At 43.0% G+C, this 22,468-nt stretch overlaps 1 protein-coding gene and 1 long non-coding RNA gene across 2 annotated transcripts in view; one reads left to right on the top strand and one right to left on the bottom strand.

Annotated features, from left to right (window-relative positions):
* The window catches only part of RALGPS2 (Ral GEF with PH domain and SH3 binding motif 2), a 322,932-nt gene that overhangs the window by 59,380 nt on the left and 241,084 nt on the right, over nt 1–22,468 (top strand). The gene's annotated exons all lie outside the window — the stretch shown is intronic.
* Nucleotides 5,008–19,644, bottom strand: LOC109552945 (uncharacterized). The gene is made up of 3 exons (XR_002179879.3): nt 19,571–19,644; nt 12,025–12,126; nt 5,008–5,425 (listed from the first exon to the last, which is right to left on the bottom strand). It is a non-coding gene; the product is annotated as an uncharacterized lncRNA (long non-coding RNA).

Genomic DNA, 22,468 nt, shown 5'->3' with positions numbered 1-22,468 from the left:
ATCCTGCTCGTAGCAACTAAGACCCAGCGCAGCCAAATAAACAAATAAATATTAAAAAAAAAATCTGACTTACAGATACTTAGATTTATAATTATCAAAGCTTTTTCATGTAGTTCCTTATTCATTCTTTCAAACCTGATAAGAAGAGGGATTTAACTCTTTACTGGGAGGCAGCATAGTGTAAAGAACGTACATGGACTTTGACACCAGATGGGCTGGATTAGGATCCCAGATCCATCACGTACGAGCCCTCAGACTTCCGTCAAGTTACTTTACCTCGTGGTGACTCTTAAAGAGTTTTCATCTGTAAAGTGGGATCACAGGCGCCTATCTCACAGAATGGTTGCAAGGATTAAATTACACAGATATACCTATATGAAGTGTTTAGCGCCGTACATGGAACTGGTTACTCAGTAACTGTTGGTTTCCTTTACCGTTTATGGAGAAGCAAAGGGAGATCCTGAGAGCGTCTCCAAATGGTCAACCAAGTAGGAATAAGAAGGGATGGAATTCCTGAGTCTAGATCATCAGCCTTTATTGTAGTCATGTGTTCCTTTAGCAAGTTATCACCAAAATATCCTGCTTCACCTCTTTGAGAAGCTTTATAAAGCTGAAATGCCACATAAGAGACATACTGCCTATGCCATTCCTGTGCCCTCAGATAGGGCAGATTTGCTCTCAACCGGTCAAGGTAAAAGGAACGTTGTATGTAATACATGCAGAAATGCTGATATGCCCACTTTCTGATCTTATGTTGTATTGGGTTTTGTGGTTTAGCCTCTGCATCTGAATGCATGAAAAGTGAGCACAGATAAAGGTGGGCAATAGGTTCTCTGTGGAGCCTCCTGTCCCTCACAATAAATAGCTCCCCTAGATGATTCCCGAAGGCAGCTGCATGCTTGGAAATTCCTCTCCTTTACCTGGCAAGTAGCCTGAGATTGCCTCAAGCTGCCCAGGAGTAGCTTTGCAGTGTAAGCAGCCACTGGCCATGCACCACACCCTGAAGCCTGGCTATAAAGGGAAGGGGATTGAAGAAAGGCAAAGAGGAGCCACCAAGATCCCAGGTCAGGGGCTGGAGGAGGAGAAGCTGAGAAGCAGGGGAGATACCCCGGCTCTGGGGCTTGGGGCCTGTTCTGGGCAGGAGGCGGGGTGTTGCCCTGGACCATTTCATTAAATGTGAGGGAGAGACACAGAGTACACTGGCCCAGTGGTTTCTCTTGGCCCCTGGAGGAGGATTGTAAAGGCCTTTGCCAGCTATAAAAAGTAAAGTCAATGGGTTGAATGTTGAGTGTTCAATAAAATTAAGAAAGACAAAGATGGGAAGTATAAAGAGAAAGGAGGGTTTGTATGGCATCATCAGTCCCAGCTGCCTCCAACTCCTTTCTTCCAAAGCCCTCAACTCTAGGACTCACCTCCACCTGCAGTCTTTCCTCTCCACTGGGACTCTTTCTGCCCTCCCTTCTCAGGGAACTTGCTGCTCTCTTGCTCTCCTGGCTTTGGAAGCTCCCCTTAAATTCATCCAAGAAAACACACCTAAGATTACAGAAGAGAATATTTCAAGCAAGGGAAGCATTTCAGAGCACAGATACAGCTCGGCCTAGGATAATGTACATCAGGGCACACATGGGCCAAACTGACAGAGCTTCTGGGGCAGTTTCTCTTCTCCAGCTCTGTACTACACCAGGAGACCCAGGTGAAAAGTCCTGCTTTTCAGGCCTTAAGTGTTGCCCCATTCACATCCCACCTGCCTTCCCCTTTTATACCCTCCCTCCCTCTCACTGCCACTCCTGGCATTCTCACCAATACCCAGTAGTTACGGAGAGAGCTTGGTGCGCCTCTCTGGACAGAGAATGGAGACTACTTGTGCAAATGAAGGACATTAACCCAAAGGACACGTCAAGATTACTTTTTAAATCTTGCTACTAAATATCTTCTGGGATTATCTGGGATTATGGTGGTATTTGTAGAAAAAGCATCCCCAGACAAATGCTACATAAATTAATACCCCTGGGTTTATAATTTCCCGACAGCTTGTTACTGATTCGTTTTTCAGTTAGGTAGTGAGTCCTATACCTGGTCACTTTTAGTTTTCTCAGACGTCCTTCCTTTGCATGTGTAATAATCTGCAGACCAAAGCTCAAGGAGGGGAAAATCCAACATGATGGAACTAGGATGAAATATTTTGTCATTTACTACCCTTCGCCTCTGAGTCTCCCCAGCCATTTATTTGTTTTGAGGTTTGAGATTTTATAAACACACACACACACACACACACACACACACACACACACACACACACACACACACACACACACACACACACACACACACACCCCTCCTGGGCCCCCCTGCCCAAATCCTCTGGTTGGTGGAGCTGGCAGCAGAGCCCTAATCTGGAGATCTGGAGGCCGGGGCTGAACCACTCCAGAGAGTCAAAACCACAACCAGGAAGCATTTGCACAGCACTCTCCTGTGCAAAACACAGAGCGGCACAGCGAGTTTTCAGTTTCAAACCTAATGCTCACTCCTCCAATGCAAACTGCCTCCTCACCTGCTTTTAAGGGTGTCCTTTCTACAGGGAACTTCCTTGAAAAATCACTCTCCTTCTAGTGGGTCTCCTTCTAGTATACCCCTCCCCATCTTTCCCTTTCACCTGGCAACAGAAGACATCTTCTGTCCCCTTAGAGCACACTGGCATGACACGCAGCTCCTGGGGGAATTCTTCAAAGAAACAGAGTCTTGCTTGATCCCTGACCTACTCACACAAAGAGTCCACAGCAGGAAGGCCCAGTTCTCGGCCCAGTGAGTCCCAGCATTACCACCCACCAAGCACAGCTGCTCTGCTAATTTTAGAACTCTCTGAGAGCCACCTGACTTCAAGGCACTTGGGAGATACACATCACACCCTATCTCAGGAGTTGATCTGGGGTGCTGCCCACCCCTTGCTTTTCACACCCAAAACACCTTTGTGAGGTAGAAAAGTGACTTTTGGGGAGGCTACTCTGAATAAATGATAAAAAGCTAAAACAAGCCTCCATCAGCTAGCAAACTGCAAATTCTTTCCACCTAGTCGAACCCCCAGCATTAGACTGGTCTGTCCATCGGCCTGATCTCTGCCTGGACATCCAGGTCCCACCTCCCATTCCACATGTCCGAAGTGGAACTCACCAGTTTCCCCAGACCCTTTCTTCCTGTCTGCCTGTCTGAGGCATTTCCAGTTTCCCAAGTGAGGACTCTCAGGTCAACCCTGACTACCTCCGACCTCCTCTCCAGTCACTGAATCTTAAAGTTCAAACTATTTTATCTCCTGAACAGGTGTTCATAAGCTTCTCCTCTCCATCCCCACAACCTTTGCCCACCATCAGGTCTTCTTCAGCCCTCACCTGCTCACTGCAACAGTTGCCAGCCGGCTCCCTGCCTGCCTTTTCATACTCTAAGTCCAACTACCAAGACCATTTTTCTAAAACCACATCTATCTCTAGCTTAAAACCCTTCAAGATTTCCTGTCAGTTACTCCATGCTATCTGCACATTAAAATCACCTGGGCAGCTTTTTAAAAAATGTCAGTGCCCAGCTTCCATCCCACAGAGATTCTGATTTAACTGACAGGGTGGGAGGAGACATCCATATTTCTTTTTGAAATTCCCTAGGAAACTGATGTGCGCCAGGGGTGAGAACCACTGACTGCCAGGATCAGGTCCAAGCTCCTTCCCATGACACCCAAGACTTTTCTTCACTGGTCCCCTGCCCACCTCTCTAGCCAGCCTCACTCCTAGCCTCTCCATGCCTTTATGTTCCAGCAACACTGAACTGCTTACCGTTCCCACCATCATACCATTCCTCATGCTGTTCCCGAGGCCTGAAACACCCTCCCTACTGGTCCAACGTCATCTTCTATGGAAATCCATTCCTGACCCCTCACCTCAGCAACTTCCCCAGTGCTCCATAAAACCTTGGGTGTGTCTCTGTTACTGAACATCCACACTCTTTTATGATGATTTATGTATCCATCTTCCTTAAGCAAAAGGGAGAGGTTATTTACATAGGGTTACTTCAATCCATTTTTTAGACATATTTAAGATGTTTCTAGATTTTTTGATACTATATATTATAAATACACTGTTTATGTCCTTATACATTGCACACACATTTAATTGCATATGAGCAATAACTACCTAACAGTGGAATTACTGGGAAAAAGGACATGTGCATTTACAATTTTGATAGATATTGCCAAATACCCTCACCCTCACTTACTATGGGTTAAATTTTTTTTCAAGCTGTGCCAACTTGATATGTGTGGGTTTTTTTAAAAGGATTCTTTAACAAAATACTTGTAAAGAAAAAATATCCATCATTGCCCAATACAGAGTGTTGGGCACAGTCCAAATTTTTTTATTGGGCACAGTCCAAAATATATCAGGTCATCACACAATTCTTCTAACCAAGATTGTGTAACTCAGGGTTGTAATATTTCACCCCAGTATCCACTTACCAGAAACTACTATTTATTGCTAATTGTCAGTGTACATCTAGCAATAAAAGCCCAACCCTACTTATAGTAGGACATGAAAGTCATCTTATGACATAAAATTGCTATGGTTCATAGTATGAGGCAGTAACTAAAATGTTTATCCCTGTGATTGAATGACCAGAAAGAATGCACCATGGTTGCAAAGCTCAGCTGAAGATTGTTAGAGAGGTACATCCTCAGGGCCAGGCAGAGGCCTCGCCACAGTCCACAGGACAAATAAATGCAGGAGTGGGCAGGAGGGGTCAAGAAATGGTCTGGGTATCAGTTGAGCACCTTTCAAAGGACCGCTAGTGGTGGACCTCCTGGGAATGAACACTCCCAAGTAAACTGTGCTTCTTTCATAAAGAAGCTCAGGCCTTTCTGAGCTACTGGGTTGATTTGTTTACTTGTTTGTTTGCTTCTTTGTTTTTTAAGCTTTGAGTTATGAGCCAAATCCAGATATGACTGCATTGCCCACATATCCATGGGATAGGTTATTTTGTTTTTTGTTTTTTGTTTTGTTTTAAATAAAATTTTAAAAAATTTTATTTTTGTAATTAATTTATTTTCTTATTATTAATTTATTTTTGGCTGCATTGGATCTTCATTTTGCGTACGGGCTTTCTCTAGTTGTGGTGAGCGGGGCTACTCTTCATCGCGGTACACGGGCTTCTCATTGCGGTGGCTTCTTTTGTTGCGGAGCACAGGCTCTACATGTGTGGGCTTCAGTAGTTGTGGCTCGCAGGTTCTAGAGTGCAGGCTCAGTAGTTGTGGCACACGGGCTTAGTTACTCTGCAGCATGTGAGATCTTCCTGGACCAGGGCTCAAACCCGTGTCCCCTGCATTGGCAGGCGGATTCTTAACCACTGCGCCACCAGGGAAGTCCCAAGGGATAGGTTTTAAATCATCATGCTGATAGGAAAAATTTGTAAAATGACTTCATCATCTCAATATGCCAACAGATAAATCAAATCAACATTTATTCCTTTTGAAAACTCTAAATATTTTAACAAAAAGCGTTTCTGTATTAAAGTTTCTTAAAAAAACCAAAACTATGAGCCAATGTTATATAAAATGGAGAATCCCTTCAAAGCAGAATCAGAGCCAGTATGCCCTCTGCCCCTCATTGCACTCAGCATGATATTGAAGGGCTGACAACAACGTTCTGAGAAGGGTAAGAGACAGAGGCATCTACACAGGAAAGGAATAATTAAAGTATCTTTGAGAGACGATATTATTACATACTTATAAAACCCAGGAGACAAGAGGTAACAAAGAGCTATGGTGTATAAGACAAATCCCCCAAATTCGGTGTTATTCTTTACGGTAGTGGTACACATAGAAAAAGAGATTCCATTCTATAAGAGTAACAAAAAACATAAATTCTTGATTGACTCAACTTGGAATAAAAAATATTTATCTAATTGAAAGAAATGTAAAACACCATAATAGGAAAAGTAAAGGGAGACCAAAAAATGGCAAAATTTCCTTGCTTCTGGTTAAGAAGAGAATACAGTAAATATAATATATCTTAAATTAGTATGCAAATTTAGTGGAATTAAAGTTCCCTAAAGATAATTTATACAGCTTGACAAATAATGTGAGATTAGTCCAAAAGAAAGAGCAGTCAAGAATATCAAATTTTTTTAATTTATTGAAGTATCCTATTAGATTTTGAAACATATAACAACTAAATCTTTATGAAAATTGTATGGTATTGACATCAAAGCAATGAGAGGGGGGAAAAATCACTAATTGAATCAAATAGATATTCCAGAAACAAATTCAACAGCTTTAGGGACAAAATATACTGGGGGAGGGAAGGGAGTATAAGCAATATAACAATAGATAAAAGAAACATTATTTAAGCAAAACTGTAGGAAAAACAGGAGAATAATTATATATACATATATGTCATACTTTGAGTGAATTATTGAGAAAGTATCTGGTGTCTTGACTGTTTTGGGTGGTTTATGGTTTTGTGGAAGCTTTTTTTTTTTTTTGCTGCTGTGGACTCATCAGCAAAGAGCAAAGACTGAAGAGAATTTTCCCCTTACCCCTCTCAGAGAAGGCAGTCAGCCTTTGTGTTCCTGTGTTCCTGGCTCCCAAGGGACGCATTTTGTGTTTTAGGATCAAGCTTTTGTTTGCGAGCCTGGTTCCCAGGCAGGAGGAGGCTGGGGTGGGGGAGATGGGGGGGATGAGGTGTCTGGAGTTGGGGAGAGGCTTGATGCCAGGCTGAGAGTGGTTGGTTCTCTGGTTTGAGGTCACTAGGAGAGGGGGACACACAGTGCCCAGGGGGTGGCAGGGCCTTGAGTGGGGGATGGCTGCAGGGATATTATCAAGGCCAGTCACCAAGCCCCTCAGCTTGGGAGCAGCTGCCATGCTGTCTGGCCTGGTGAGGAGAGAGTACAGCTACAGGGCCTACCAGCTGTCGGGAGGTCTATGCACACTGGGGCCAGGAGCATCTTCTCTGGTGACCAAATGGATTAATGACAGAGGCCTCTTTCCCAATCTTCCTAGACTGAGAAGGCCCTGAGGGCCTGGTACAACCTGGGGAGGCAGGGGGCGAGGACCCCCTTCCTGAATAATCACTACTGGGCTCAAAGAGTTAATCCTGGCCTACAAAGCAAAGTGATTTTTCTTGCACCTTAAGTGCAGTGGAACAATTCATACCTATTACATGCATCCTACATTTTGATAAACCCAGATGGTTCAAAGAATAAACAACAACCGCAAACTATTTTGAAAATTAGAAAACAAGCTCGTATATTTATTCCGGTGGTGGAGGACAGATACATTTCTGGGGTCAAAAAAATAAAAAACAGAAGATTAGACAAGAGGGATCATGGAAAAATATACAGCCTGACTGGTACTTAGAGAAATACAATCACATGGTATACCCAGATTGCCCCAAAATGGCCTGGATTTATTCTAACTCCGGATCAACTATAATTAATCCATAAGTGACTATTAACAAAATGTTTTAATTACAGCGATGTAAGCCCAGCAGTGTAATCTACATTTTTTACCAAATGTGATGTAGACATTCGTGCAGACTCCAAGTTAACAAAGGACTTATTCAGCTTGTGCAGTGTCTCACCAGAGGATGTTTTCTGAAGCAATGCTGCAAAAGGGTCTGGGCCTTCCGACTTTATGAACCAGCCACTTAATGCTCTCACACCGTAAGAAGGTTGCCAAGCCCGAGGCCATGAAGCAAAGCCGAACTAACCGCCCCAGAGGCCCAACACAAAACCTAGGTCTCCTTAGCATTATGTTAGAAATTCAGCAGCTGGCAAGGGGTCAAGGCTAAATGGCCCCACAGTGTGGCCACCGAGACATCAAGGTGAGACAAAACCAACCCTTCCCCCCCTCTCTCTCTCTCTCTCTGTTGAGAGAGATTTTGAGATTATAAGATATTGGCTCGGGCTTCCCTGGTGGCGCAGTGGTTGAGAGTCCGCCTGCCGATACAGGGGACACGGGTTCGTGCCCCGGTCCGGGAAGATCCCACATGCCACGGAGCGCTGGGCCCGTGAGCCATGGAGGCTGGGCCTGCGCGTCCGGAGCGACGGGAGAGGCCACAGCAGTGAGAGGCCCACGTACCGCAAAAAAAAAAAAAAAAAAAAAAGAAAAAAAAAAAAAAAAAAATATTGGCTCATGCCATTATGGTGGCTGAGAAATCCCACAATCAGTCGTTTGCAAGTCAGGGACCCAGGAAAGCAGGTGTAGTTCCAATCCAGGCCTCAAGACCTGAGGGCCTGGGTGGGGGGCAATGGTGTAAGTTCCAATCTGAGCGCAGGAAAAGATCAAAGTCCTGATTTAGACAAGGTTAAGCAGAGAGCAGATGTGCTCTCCTTCCACCTTTTTGTTCTATTCAGGCCCTCAACAGAATGGATGATGCTCACCCACGTTAGGGAGAGCAGTCTGCTTTACTCGGTCTACTAATTCAAATACTAATCACTTCCGGAAACACTGTCACAGACACACCCCAAATAATATTTAACTAGATATCTGGGTACCCCGTGGTCCAGTCAAGTTGACACATAAAATTAACCATCACCCATGTACGTAGGGGTTCAGCAGGGACTACCCATCTGCCTAACACTATGGTTGCGAAACTAGTCGCCCACGTGTGTCTCATTAGCAGGCTTGGCTTGGCTAAAAATTGTAATTGAACCAAACTTCATGATATAGTTTTTTGAGTTCCTCAGATTTAATTCCACTAAAATTTCAGAATGAAACTGGGACATCGTGGATTGCTGACAAAAGGAAAAGAGGTGTGAATAATTCCCCGAATGTCCTTGACTCAGATTTGAGTCACATGGATTTTCATTCAATACCATTATCACTAAAAAACGAGCACTGGTGGTATAGTGGTGAGCATAGCTGCCTTCCAACACCATTATCACTAAAAATAAATGAATGTAACTTACTTGAATTTCTGATCACATGGTTCACTACTGTAAAAACGTGATTGTTCCTGCTCAGATTATAGAGTCAACCAGGCCAAATCTAAATATGTAAAGAAAATAATTATTTCTTATACCTGTAGTTTGATTCCACATTATGATTAGACCACTAATGACCTTACGTATGCTGGCTGTTGATCTCTTCCAAGTTTTTATAATTTTATTTTCCCTTTCCATAAATGATGCTCCTTTCTGTGACTGCTCAGACTATTTCCCTTTAGGCTGTGGCTAAAGATGAAATTCCACATTTAGTCAATTGGAATGTTGTTACCATCGGGGTAATGGCAGAAGCACTGAACTTGGTGCTGTAAGACCTGAATTACAGTCCAGGCTACCCCACTTATGAGCATGTGACCTCGTGCAAGTTACTTGACCACACAGAGCTGTGGGCTCTCCTTCATAAAATGGAAATGATGATACCAGCTCTGACATTCTTCCCTGAGGCTTGTGGTGAGGCTCAAATGAGATACTATACAAAAGTCTTTGTAAAGCATAGAGTACCATCAACTGTAAGGTATCATGATGGGCATGCTCTAGGAATCAATGTGCTTAAACCTGCAGTGTATTAAAATCACATGACTCACTGGCTTAGAATGTTCATTTCTAGGCCCTGTTCCCAGAGTCTAGTTTAGTAGATTGTGGGTGGAGCTTGGAGATCTGCATTTTTATCCCTCAACCCCATCAACACCACCCTTCCCCGTCATGTGATTTGTATATGAATGGTCTAGGGATGACACTTAGAGAAATACTAATGTAAGGGTAAAATAAAACACTTCAGAAGAACTTCAGGAATGGCCCTTCAGAAAAATAAGTTAGGTCCCGACAGTTTGGGATTAAATGTCACATATCTAATTACTGTAAGCGATAAGCTTAAATAAGTTAATGAACTGACGCCCCGTTGGAAGATGTTACTCAAATAAATTTACTACAGAAAAAAAGATATTTACTGTAGAATTGCTCTTACAGTTGGTTGAAAATATTAGAAAAGACTTGTTTTCCACTCTAATCCTATTTTGGGCCAGTATTTCTGGTTTCGCTCCTTCTCTGACACGATTTCCGTACTGAATGAATGTCCTCCTTTCCATCTGGGGGAGAATAATGGAGTCCTGTCATCTTAACAAGGTTGTGTGCTGAGCCATGTGGGCATGCCACAGGCCAGATAGCTGAGGGAGAAACAAAGCTTCAAAGATTCTGGCAACCAGTGGTGCATCCAAGATGGGAAGTAATAGAGCTGTGGTCTCTCAACAGCCACAGGCTCAAATGATAGCTATTTTGTCATTCAGAATAGATTGCATGGGGCTAGCCCTGGGCTAAATTATTAAGTCATTGAAATTGACTTTGATGTTTTCCCACTATCTCCACTTCCTGATCACTCTTATTATCCCTGTCTCCTCTCCTGACCGACTCGGGACCCTCATTTTGATATCCCACCGTGCCCCCTTTGATTAGCCAGAACTTGGAAACTTTTTCTCTTCTATGATGACACCCCAGATGCCCACTTTGCTCAGTGTCCCTGGTGTAAGAGGAGGTAGTGGCGGTGCTGGGGGTTGAGGAATGGGACCTTATTCAGTCAGCATATCTGTGTTGCGGTTTAATGTGTCGCTCCCTCTAGGTTACTGAGGACTTTCTGGAAAGATATTTTCATCCCAAAGAATAGAAATTCCCGGAATTATAGGCACCTCAAGTAGCCTTGGAGGAGGGGTTGGGGATAGAAGAGAAATTCACAGGTAGTAGCCCTCCCTGAGTCACACCACCCTGGGGTGTAGTACGGACAAGCCATGCACATTTCCAAGGGATTTATCTGGGGACTCCGTGGATCCTTTGTTTGGACTCACCAGTAAAATGACTCCCTCTCGCCCACCAGCCTCTTCCTATTTCCTGAAATAGGGGGGCTACACATTTCATTGATTCCTCTTAGCAGCCACACAAGGAAGGTGTTATGCTAACCCCCTTACACAGTGGACCATTGGATCCCTTCAAGGACAGTATAAACTGTGAAGGTTAAATTCATCAGTGCCAAGAATGACTGTACTGACCCTAAATGAATATATTGTACCGAATTTAAAAGGAAAAAATACACCACCTCCAGCAGTGGACCCTGATCACTTCAAGTCAATTAGTGTAAGCCCAGATCCTTTGTCACAGTGATTGGTTTTATCAGAACTAAGCCAATCATTTCATGGCATTCCCCTGGCTGCATTTGACCTTATTAAGGGCAGTGAAAAGCAAGAAGATGTCGGAGGGTTTCTGGGAAAGAAACTACATTGTTTTTATGGGAACACTTCTGGATGTCACTCTTTCTCTCTCTCTCTCTCTCTGAAAATTGATAAGGAAGCACATATCGGTCTTTTTGTTAGCAGCCATCTTGCCTCAGCCATAGGATGAAATCGACACCAAAGGCAAAACAAAGACCTAGAACAAAACTGATTTGTTGATATTACCACGGAGCTGCTGAATCAAATTAACACTGAAGCCACCCTACCTCTAGACTTCGAGCTATGGGAATATATGAGTTAGGATTAGGTTCAGTTGCAAGTAACTGTAAACCCCAGGAAAAGTGGTTTAAATAAGCTAAAGGGTTATTTCTTTCTCAGGTTTAAAAAAAAATAGTCCAGGCAGATAGTCCAGGGATAGTATACTTTCCATCTGGTAGCTCTGCCATCTTAACACATAATGTCTTCCCCTGTAGTCCAAAATGGCTGCTCCAACTACTGCCATCACACCTGAGTCCAGTCAGCAAGAAAGAGTAAAGGGAAAGTCACTTCCCAGGAGACACACGTAACACTGTTTACATGCCAGAACTTAGTTACATGGCTACACCTAGCTTCAGGTGTGGCTGAAAAATGCCTTTCTTCTGGGACGTCATACGTCTGGCTAAAAATTGGGGGTTCTTCTGGTAGAAGGGGGAAATGAATCTTTGGGGATAACTAGCATTCTCAGCCACTGTGTGTCTTCCTTATTGTTTAAGGAAGTTTGAATTGGGTTTCCTGTTATTTACAGTCAAACACATCCTTACTGACACAACCCCATAAACCCGCCAATTACCTTCCGTCTCCAATCACATGCTGATGGATAAAAATAAGAAGCCCTTCACTGGGAGCATCTCAAGGTCTTTCCTTGTTTTTCTTCTCAGGCTTGGGACAGCACCTGGCACATAGAGGCACTCGATAAATATTTGCTGAATTGAACAAAATTAACTAAGAAGATTTAAACAGAGAGAGTTCAGTAGAATCTTGGCATAGTGACTGTCAGCTCTGGCCTTGGGCAAACCATAAAACCTTCTGAGCCTATAAATAAGAGAAGTAATACCTACCTTCAAACATTGTTATAAACATTAGTGACAATGTATGTAGAGTGCTTAGCACAATTCCTGGCACATACCTGCATAGTTGACACACACACACCCCATGTATAGAAATTTTTTAAAAAATTATGATTACGTACATTATCCATTTTAAAGGAACCCTGAAGTTAAGAAAAGAGGGATTTTGGCAGTGTTTCAAACACCCACAAACTCTACTGGCTATTATTCATTCTTATTCTTAGGAAAATATTACTGCTGAGTTCAAAGGAAAGAATACTTTGATGAGATTTTTCATTAACACCCTGAAGCCTTCTTAGATATTGAATATTTAGTGAATAAAGTGTGAATGAATCAGAACATATGTATTGAATTTATCTTGGAACCCTGTGTGTGTAAAACCTAATTACAAAACATGCTTTGCATTCTCTTGCTGTCCAAAGGCTGGGAAAACAGCATGACATTCTGCTGAACCTGAAATGACCTTGAACTCAGCAAATAGACCAAATTGATGGAAGAACCCCGGGTCATTTTTCAGGGTCTTTACCATATTAAGGGATATATAACCGCTGTGATTTGGGATCTTTTGTGTTTGTTTTCCTTGGTTTGACTCAGAAACTTGAGGGAGAAAACAGAATCATCCTCTTTGTCCTCCGTCAAGGTCTGAAAACAAAGATAGAAATGTTACCCCTGTGAAGAGGGCCTCTTATAAGCAACGGGGCCTCACAAATGTGGAAAGAATTGAGAGTTAGCTTTTAAGTCAAAGCACAGATAAAGCTTGTAGTAAGAGGAGCTGAAAGAAAAGAGTGAAGGGGATTTTAGAATGTTAACGGGAATCAACTGGTTCTCCCCCGATTTTGGAGATGAGGAAGTTGCCTCTCAGAGAAATGACTGTTCTCAGCAGGGTGCGCAGTGAACTAACAGAGTAGGGACTGCAAGGCAAGTTTCTCATTCCAAAGTCCTGTACACTCTGGCAAGAAAATGTTTGAAAAGACAAGAAAAGAATTTTTAATTTTACAAAGGCAGCATGTTGGTTTTAAAGGGTTGGTAGTGCTTTAGAGCCTGCAAGGCACTTTGACACACACACTCTCATCTGACCTCACAGTGACACAGGACACCGTTAAGCCCACTCTGCCCGGTTTTGCAGAGGAGGGAACAGAGGTTAGGTTATTTTATAACTGTGCAACTCAGATTGGGACTTGAACCCACAGTCTTTTTTTAAAATATAAATTTATTTATTTTTGGCTGTGTTGGCTCTTCGTTGCTGTGCTTGGGCTTTCGCTAGTTGCTGCGAGCGGGGGCTACTCTTTGTTGTGGTGCGTGGGCTTCTCACTGTGGGTGGCTTGTTGTGGCTCACGGGCTTCACTAGTTGTGGCACACAGGCTCAGTAGTTGTGGCTTGCAGGCCCTAGAGCTCAGGCTCAGTAATTGTGGTGCACAGGCTTAGTTGCTCTGTGGCATGTGGGATCTTCACGGACCAGGGCCCCCCGAACACATGTCCCCTGCACTGGCAGGCGGATTCTTAACCACTGAACCACGAGGGAGGTTCCCCACCCCTGCAGTCTTTTAATTGAGATCACACACCTGGTCTCAGGACTTAATGAAACTCAGGTTCTTGATGTCTTATTGCAGAAAGAATTCAGTGAGAGACAAAGCAATAGGGAAGAAGTGGATTTATTTAGAGAGAAACTCACTCCACAGATGGAGTGTGGGCCATCTCAGAAGGCGAGAGGCCCTGAAATATGGCTTGGTTAGTTTTTATGGGCTGGGAAATTTCATAGGCTAATGAGTGGGAGGATTATTCCAACTATTTCGGGGAAGGTGCAGGGATTTCCAGGAATTGAGCCACCACCCACTTTTTGACCTCTTATGGTCGGCCTCAGAACTGTCATGGCACTGGTGGGTGTGTCATTTAGCATGCTAATGCATTACAATGAGTGTATAAGGAGGCTCAAGGTCTACTGGAAGTCAAATCTTCTGCCATCTTGGACCTAGTTGGTTCTAACCAGTTTTTGTCACGTCCCATGGCTATGTCATTCTTTTAAAGGTTGTGCTCTGCCCCCTTCCAAGCTGCTTGGAGGGGTGCTGACTCCAAACACACCTCTCTTTCCACTCTGCACGTGTGTATGTCAGAGACAAAATAATCTTGTTTTCTTTTAAAAAGAAGGAAATGCTAGTTTCTTGTTCTGATACGATCATCTCCATTTGCTGACTATCTTTAAGGTTAAAAAGTCCCTTTAAAATGAGATGAAAACATTTCCAGATTTTTCTTTGTGGGGAGATTACTGATGCTCTAACCTCTGGCCTGATGAACATAGGAGGGGGTCCGTTCTGACTCTGCCACAGCCTGTCCGCCCTGGTCTCCCTCTCACCTCCTTTGCTGGGCAGCCTAGTTGATCATCAGCCCCACCAGCCACAGCATCCCTGAAACACTGCAAACTGCTCAAGACTCAAACTGACGTCAAATGTCAAAACATTTGTTGTCACAACTGTCGAAGTTCTGACAGGTGGGCTCTAAGCCTTGTGGAATTGTTCCTCTCTCTAGATTGACTGAAAGTAGAAATTATCCCATTTTCTTCAAAGGGCAAATCCTCTCTATTCTCTCAAAACTGTAGGCCCGTTGAGGTTGCTGGACAGCCCATCGAAACATGAAGCTCTTTTCCCCAAGAAATGGCAGGGTTGGGGCTCTGTCCAACGTAGACTTTGCAGTATTGACCATTGATTGGTACTTTTTCCCCTCGTAGTGATGCTGATCTTTTTTTGGCTTTTAATTATGTTAATCAGAACGAGTGATGTGCTGGAGCTGGCGTGTACCAGCTTACAAGAAGTGATCCTTAAATTTCAGGAATTTTTTGAGCTAATTTGTTAAAAGCAACCATTATTACAAATTAAATTATATAAACTTACAATTAAATTATATGGAAAACAAATGTAATAAATGCTCATAATGTATCACTTCCTAATTATTTTACTGGCTTTAAAAAAACTAACATATAATATCTATTCTCTTGAGATTATTTGGGTCTATTATATCTGTTTGGTAGAAATACCATAAGATGGTGTGCCTCTTCCCAACTCTGTGTTTGGCGATGCCACATTGATATCTTGAAACCAACCATGGAGGGAGAACTTACCCCATAGAAATTGGAGAATACGACAGAAAACACTATAAATCAGAATTGCTTTATTTCAGGGAGTCTTTTTTTATGCCTTTACCAGCACTCCACTGAGCAGAACCATCTGCAGATCCCACAACATGAATATGTCAAGATCACTGTTCTTAGTGCTCTAGCAAAATCTTGTTTGAGATACCAGCCCCCAAATCAAGGAGTGAAAAGCATGACCTTGAAGGAACAAGTGAGTGTTAAGTGGTGTAAAACAAAGGTGCACTGGGACCCACCCGCTTCCTCTTTCTTTTAATATAGATCGTAATGGCTGAGACCACTTTCAGATAACATAGACACACCCTCTGCCAAAATTAACTGCAGGTATAGTCAAAAAGTAGAAAGAAAACAATGCTGGTAGTTACTTATTTTCAAAAAGAAAGGTTTAACTTCAGCCTCCGAAGATGCTGCACAAAGACTGCTGTCTTGAGAAGGCAGCCCCCAACATTTAAATAATATCAAACAAGTCCACCACATGCCTTCAAGCCCTTCCGTGGTACTTTTGTGTCTAATTTGTCCCCACAGACAAATAAATTGGGAATAAATTATTCTGGTAGCCCAGAGGAAGGGAGCAACTGGCTGGTGAGTTTGGAGGATGAATGGGAGGTGGTGGTGCCTAGCCCCTTCCTCTTTCTCCCTCCCCCCATTGGGAGCAAATTCCCATTAGGGACCAGATGTTCTCAGTTCCTCCTTGTCCCACTTCTTACAGAAGCCTGTGCTGGCCAGGTATTGCCTATGATGGGGTGTGAAAGGCTGCCTGATTCTGGGGTTCAGACCTGGAAAATTCACTTGCCCACAGACACCAGGCGCACTTCCCCAGAACAGATTACTTTAGCTCCCATTTGCTTGACCCCTTTGTCTTATTTCTCAGTTGATTCGAACCCAGTAGGAAAGAGGGTATTAACTTCAGGGCCTCTCTAACCCATCAACAGGCAAGTATGAGGTGGCTTAGAACTCAGTCTCCCAAGGACATTACAAAGAAATTTCTATGGCTGCAGTGAGAAGCTGTCGACACTTGCCCACAATATCTTTCAATTTCTAGTGTTTGAACGTTCTACTACGCAGACGTTTGGCATCTCATCGGAGCCATGGCTCATGTTGGCTCAGCTCCAAAACTTATTCCTTGAGAAAATCCTGGCTTTTTTTCAGACGTATCCCCCGCTCACAGCACAGCTCCAGGCAGGGATGGGGAGGCCTTTGATCAAAACAGGGATCCTGGCCAAGCCCTTTAAAGTTTTACAACTGGGCATTAACCCTCCTACCTGCCCACCTGGGTTTCAAAGCAAATGCTCTGCTCATGACAGCAAAGGATTCCTGAGTTCCAGATCTCACTAGAGAAGATAACTTTGAATTGTTTACTATCCCACTTTTCTGAAAAAACCCAGTGAGATCATCTTATTTAGGGCTAATATTTGCTATAGGAATGTTTACGGAAGATTATCTGGACGAAATAGACATGTGACTATCCCTACTGCATTTGCTATGAAACTCTCATTGAAGATGCCATTCAGAGTATGCTCCCAAAACTTCTATCTGGTAACCCAAGTGAAGAATATCTCGGATCCTTGTGCTAGGGAAAGGTCACCTCCCCTGAGATGAATGAAATGCTTCCTCCTCTCAGATGATAATTGAAGTACAACTTTTCCCTCCTTGTCTTGGCCTATAAGGAGGCTACAGCTAAGCCTCAGCCTTCAAGGTCACTCATAGATGCTCTATGACCCTTATAGTTGGGATATCTCCCTTGTGCCTGTTAATCTTGCTTTCTCCTCTTTATTCCTTCCCTTTTATTGATCTTGATATATTTATTCCCTTTTAAGGTCAGTTTCAAATTCTTTTGCAGGGACTTCCGTGGTGGTCCAGTGGTTAAGACTCTGCCCTCCCAATGTAGGGGGCCTGGGTTTGATCCGTGGTCAGGGGAGATCCCACAGGCTGCAACTAAGACCCAGTGCAGCCAAATAAATAAGTCAATAAATATTTTTTTAAAAAATTATTTTGCAAAGAGGCGAGATGTAACTAAATACCATGAAAAGATTCAATGATTGCTTGAGGTTGGTAGGGTGGGGTGGGGTGTGTGGGAGGGGAGACAACTGCAAAAGGACATAAGGGAAATTTTTAGGGTAATGGAATTTCTATATCTTGACTGCAGTAGTGGTTACCTGCGTACATGCATTTATCAAAATCCATTGAAATGAACACTTAAAATGGTGCATTTTACTGTAAGTAAATTCAACCTCAATAGAGTTGATTTATTCATCCAACTAACATGTTTCTGTTATCTGCAGGCACTTTGCATGGTGCTAGGCAGAGAGAGTGCACACAGTTGTGTAGGTTGTTCACTGAACAATGGTACCTGGTGAAGGGACTAGGAAGGGCTGAAATCCATCCCATGCCTGGCTCACCAAGCCAGGTGCCCAGCAAGGGGCTGGGGCTTCTCAGAGGAAGAGGCAGCCTCTTCTATTTTGGAAAAGGCGTTACATGTATATGGGTTCCTGGAAGCCTGGTTCTGAAGGCATATTGAAAAAGAATATAGACAGTTTCCTGCCCTTGTGGAGCTTGTAGTCTAGGGGGAGGGAGTTAAAACAAACAGTAAACATATAAGATAAAGATAAGTTGTAATAAGCACTGCATAGAAATAAATAGGATGATGTAATAGAGAGTGTCAGATATTCAAGTCGTCAGGAAAGACTTCTTAGAAGATGACATTTCAGCTGAGGCCCGAGTGCTGAGGAGCAACCAACCTTGCAGAGTGTGGGAGGAAAGCAACCCAGACAGAAGGAACAGCAAGAGCAATTTCTCAGGGGCAGGAGAACCTGGCCTATTCATGGATCAGAGAGAAGGCCACTGAGCATGTAATAAGCAAACTGGACAGGGGCACAGGGGTCAATAATGTAACTAACTCTCAAAAAGTTAGACAAAAGCCTTGAGAAATGGCTCAGAATACTAACTGCACTACAAAACATTTTATTTCTCATAGATTTTAGAGTTGCAAGAGACCTTACAGATAAGATAGTCCTTTAATCTTCCCCTATGACAAATGCAAAAAGCAAGGCCCAGCTCACCCTGATAACTGATAGCACAAATAGGATTAGAACTCAGGCTTGGCTTCAATTCAATTCAACTAACATTTACTGATTGCCCTCCATGTGTCAGGTGCTATTTTCTACCTGTCAGTCTAGAGCTTTCTGGGCTTGGAAGGGTTGAATAACAAGAATGACTGAATTGGTAAAATTCTGCTGCTGAAGACATGTTAACGTAAGAAACATCTTCCTTTAGACAGCTGTAGGGGTTTAATCAGATGAGTATTTCACACGACTTGATTTTTGCCTTGTTCTTAAAATTGTTTCCATTCCTGAAAGTGAGATACATTTTTTGAAAGATGCATGTTTTAAAGCAACCGGTTCTGAAGCTAATCCTATGTTGACAGGTGTAGGAATGAGAGGACTCTTAAGGGAATGCTGGGTGGGAAGTAACAAGGGTAAGATCACGGGGGAAAAGCGTTGATGATCAATCGAGGGAATCCCAGCATTGTCTTTGAAATCCAAGAAAAGCAAGATTGGGATGGAAGCCTTGCAGGGAAGAACTCAGATCTCACAACCCAAGCCACGTCCCAGAACACCATGCCATGTACCACATTTCCTTCATCTGTCTATACTCACTGCCTGGAAATGGCAGGTGAAAATGATAACTGCCCCTCCCGAACCATACCTTTATCATTGTTAAATGGTTTGTAGGCTAGCAAACCCCAAAGTTCTTGGAATTATATTTTCCCTCTGTGATGTCTCTTTTCAAAAAGCTAAAGAAACTACAGCCAAGAAATGAAGCAGCGGCCCATAGAAATACACCACGAAACCACCACTTCCCCCTCTATCTCGTGGAGTTCTAATAGTGACAGAAATGAAACCTACCATCTTCAACACAAACTTGAGTATCCTACTTGAGTAGATAAAAAGCTAATTAAGAAACCAAGGCTAGCATTTTAAGAGATGTTTTCCCTTGAGTGTGAGGGATTTTGTTTTCCTTTTAAAGAAAGTGAACTTCCTGTTTTCAGCTGGGAGCTATTTTCCTAACTGACCCCTAATCCATAGATGTAACCTCCTGGCAGTCAGGTCTACATTAAACAGGCTCACCTAATCCAAACTCATGCCGGTCCTTTCCATGGAAGAGATTTAAGAAGTTCCAGTCTCAGTCTGGGCTGACCTCCTACTGGGGATGCTGTGAGCTCTTGTACAATTTGCTGTCCAGCACTTCCTCCTCTTCTGGAACTGCCCTCTCCAGTCACAATGCAGTTTCTGGAGAGACCCATCTCCTAGCACCCGCCTCTCAGGCCACATTTGGTTGGTCCAGCAGTAGCTGACCAGGAACCTTAAGGCCTTCAGGCAGCATCCAGTGGTGCATGGATGCCTCCCTCTTGCCCCGGACACACTAGCTTTCTCCATTGCTCATCCAGGTGATGGCAGATGGCAGTTTCTCTGAAGTTAACACCCTTGTTTGCAAGCAACAGGGTGTCACAGAAACCAACAACAGGGTTATAGATGGGCCTGAAGTGTAAACAGAGCCAAGGGCTTGAAGCAGAGTGTCAGCAAGAGCCTCACTCTGTCACTTCTCCCCGTTTCTATCTACGTATCTGTGTCAGTCCCCTCTCACTGTAGATGAGCTCTCTCTACTGCCCAATCCACTATGTAAATCATGTCCACAGCCAACAGTTCTTGGGGTTACAACTCCTCAATTCAAGAGAGCAGTTATACTGAGGTGGAGTCTTAGTCTAATTCCAAATTCCTGGGAAAGCTCTTTGATTGTTTCCCCATGGATGTTATCGGTATTTTGGGCAGGGCAACTCATGCATATGGAACTGTCCCATGCATGGCGGGATGTTTATCATCTAGGCACCTGCATGTTAAATGCCAGTAGCACCCCGACCTTACTGATTGTGACAACCAGAAAAACACATCCACCCTCCACCAAATGCCCCTTCATGGGGCAGTATCACCATAGTTTGAGAACCACTGCGTTAGACATTTCAACTCAACCTGGTTCAGTTTGAGTTCTTATTCCCAGAGCATTCTAATACTGGTTATAAGTGGCTAAATTCTGAGAGGAATTTCCCTTAGAATACATCTTAGAGAACAGAGGTATGTGTACCCCAAAATGAAATTTTTCATTTCTTTATGGTTCTGAGTCAGCTATATTTGTTTCTAAAAGCAAAAAGCACTTAGGTTTTTTTTAAAAAGTCACATCTTGCTTCTGCTAAATAGCTGATTTATTTTTCTTGCACAATGACATGATGGTGAAATCAAGGATGTGGTAAAGTCTTGTTTTCGTTTTTTTTTAAATCATGTAGTTAGTAGTCAAAAATGGCAAATATTGACTTGTGAGTTGGCATTCTCCTTTAGACTTATACAACCAAGTACAAATGCAAGTCAAATGTCCCTCCTTCAGGTACCCCAGGGACAATGGAGTGGGAGGACCAGGAAAGAGAGAACTTGCCAACTAAAGCAGTTTTTTCCTTCTTAGAAACCTAGGTTTGGCCATGACCAGCTGGGCCTACCCTTCTCCCATTCTCTGAGTTCAAGGATGGGATCCTCCTTTAGCTCAAGGACCATAATATGAGCATGGTTCGACTCCTTACACACATGGCCTAAGACGAATTAAGGTGGGTGGGAAATGATGAAGGCATTGCTTTAAGGCAAAAAATTTAAATTGTTATTATGACCCTGGAAAATATGACCCAGAGCAACAGCGGTAGTACTCTTAAGACTGTTGATATTCCTAGGCTCTAGCTTGGAACCTGTACTGTCACGAAAGAGGAGACCTATCATAAAGTCTATGGTCTGAATAAAATTGCAATTCGGTTTTTGAACCAATGTGATAAACTAAGAAGTCATCTCTGAAATAATGCTATTATAAGCAGCTGGGCCCTAGAGTGGAAAGAGAGTGGACTTAGGTGTTAAGACATATAGATTCTAGAATAAAAAAGAATCCATGAGTGAGTCCATACTGATATGAATGAATGAATGAATGAATGAACGGGGGAGAAGGGGAAACTTTTCCTTACAGTAGGAGTCCAACTAATACATGTAGGAGAAAGGATAGAATTAGAGTCACCACTTTGCAACCACCACATTAACAGTTGCTTCAGGTACAAATCATTCATGGATGACAAAATCAGCGGGTGAAGTATGATAAGAAATAAACCTACATAGTCTCAAGGTTTCTCCTCACAAGATACTTATTCATTACAGAGGGATGAAATGATAACTGTATCATGGGAAAAACCAGCAGATTGCATCTTAAACAAGGGGTCAAGGTTCCTATCATTAGAAATGGAAAAATGGACCTCATGTGCCTCCTGACATGATACTCTGAGAAGGTGTGCTATTTGTGCTGAAACAGCAGAACTTGAATTTAGTTATGAAAAACCATCAGACAGCCCGAATCTAGGGACATTCTTCAAAATAACTGGCCTGTACTCTTCAAAAAGTATCAAGGTCCTAAAAACAAAGATAGACTGAGGAATTTTTCCTGATTAAAGCAAACTGCAGAGACATCACAACTAAATTTGTGTGACTCTGGATTGGATCCTGGTCCAATAAAGGACACTAGTGGGACAATTGACAAAATTTGAATAAGGTCTGTAGATTGTTTATATTGTTTTAATGTTGATTTCCTGATATTGTAATTGTACTCTGGTTACAAAAGAGTGTTTTTACTTTTAGGAAATACATGCTGAAAATTTAGAGATGAGGGAAAGAGAAAGAGAGATTAAGATTCTAATCCTAGCTCTGCCATTAACTAGGGGACCTAGGACAAGTTATTTATACACTCTGGGCTTTGGTTTTCTGTTTGTAAGATGAAGAGATTATACTAGTTCGGTGGGCCTCAAGGTATGATGAAATAAAATATCATCTGGAAGTCATTGGAAATGCTGATTCTCAGGTCCTATCCCAGACATGAATCAGAAACTCTGGGGATGGAGCCTGTGTATTAACAAGTCCTCCATGAAATCCTGATGCTTGGTCAGGTGTGAG

Source organism: Tursiops truncatus, chromosome 1, assembly GCF_011762595.2.
Source record: "Tursiops truncatus isolate mTurTru1 chromosome 1, mTurTru1.mat.Y, whole genome shotgun sequence".
In the NCBI taxonomy this organism is placed as follows: Eukaryota; Metazoa; Chordata; class Mammalia; order Artiodactyla; family Delphinidae; genus Tursiops; species Tursiops truncatus.
This window is presented reverse-complemented; position numbering and strand designations above follow the sequence as displayed.